The 1,118-nt window shown below is 53.6% G+C and overlaps 1 protein-coding gene across 3 annotated transcripts in view; it reads left to right on the forward strand.

The window, feature by feature from the left end:
• The first annotated feature begins 371 nt into the window (after positions 1-371).
• Positions 372-1,118, forward strand: part of LOC102240592 (zinc finger protein 527) — a 25,909-nt gene continuing 25,162 nt past the window's right edge. For 2 of the 3 annotated variants that reach the window (XM_014528087.1, XM_014528085.1), the window contains exon 1: positions 372-585. The gene's annotated coding sequence lies outside the window, so the exon portion shown is untranslated. The remainder of the gene's footprint in view (positions 586-1,118) is intronic. The other variant, XM_014528086.1, reaches the window with a different exon arrangement.

Genomic DNA, 1,118 nt, shown 5'->3' on the forward strand with positions numbered 1-1,118 from the left:
ACAGACCCGCAGTCTGTCACACAACGACTCCCAATCACAGGACGTGATTTAAAATTCAGAAGCTCTCAACACCAACAGAACCCGTCGCCCCTTGTGCGCAAGCACAAAGTGTGCAGCGACAGACACATAAAACAATGGCCACACCTAAGCTTACAATCACAGACACTCGCAGCATCACCGTTTCCTCACACGCAGTCGCTCAGGGTCACTTGAGTGTCCAGTGTCGCCCTGAGAGGCACTCAGCTCTCCGGTACCGCACCTAAGGCCGCCTGTAACGCCGGCGCAAAGTAGAGGCGGGCCTTGGGCCCTCTGGGAAATGTAGTTTAGCAAAGAACGTTGCTGCGCAAAGCCTTCTGGGGCTGGTGGTTCGCTGAGTGTCAAGGAAAAGCTGAGACAGTCTAAGCCCGTGCAGCTGCATGTTTCCCCAGCCGATTTCTGGGGTCCAGCGCGCCTCAGCGTCCGGCCCTTCTCCCCGCCGCTGGGGATTCTAGGAGACGACGTCGCGGGTCTCGGATGGCTCGTCAGGTTTCCAGAACCCGCGGTGCTGGGAGGTGAGCTGGGCCTGGCTTTGCGCGGGAGCAAGAGGTGAGCTGGGGTGGACCGCCTGGGACGGGACGACGACCAGCTGGGTGTCGTTGGGTGACTGTGTGACAGGCTACAGGTGTGATAGAATGTGATTTTTTAAAAAATATATTTTATTGCCCTAACCGGTTTGGCTCAGTGGATAGAGCATCGGCCTGCGGACTCAAGGGTCCCAGGTTCGATTCTGGTCAAGGGCATGTACCTTGGTTGCGGGCACATCTCCAGTGAGGAGTGTGCAGGAGGCGGCTGATCGATGTTTCTAACTTTCTATCCCTCTCCCTTCCTCTCTGTAAAAAATCAATAAAATATATAAAAAAATATAAAAATATATATATTTTATTGATTTTTTACAGAGAGGAAGGGAGAGGGATAGAGAGTTAGAAACATCAATGAGAGAGAAACATCTATCAGCCGTCTCCTGCACACTCCCCACTGGGGATGTGCCCGCAACCAAAGTACATGCCCTTGACTGGAATCGAACCCGGGACCCTTGAGTCCACAGGCTGACGCTCTATCCACTGAGCCAAACCGGTCAG

The sequence above is a fragment of the Myotis brandtii genome, unplaced genomic scaffold (assembly GCF_000412655.1).
Source record: "Myotis brandtii unplaced genomic scaffold, ASM41265v1 scaffold616, whole genome shotgun sequence".
Taxonomy (NCBI): Eukaryota; Metazoa; Chordata; class Mammalia; order Chiroptera; family Vespertilionidae; genus Myotis; species Myotis brandtii.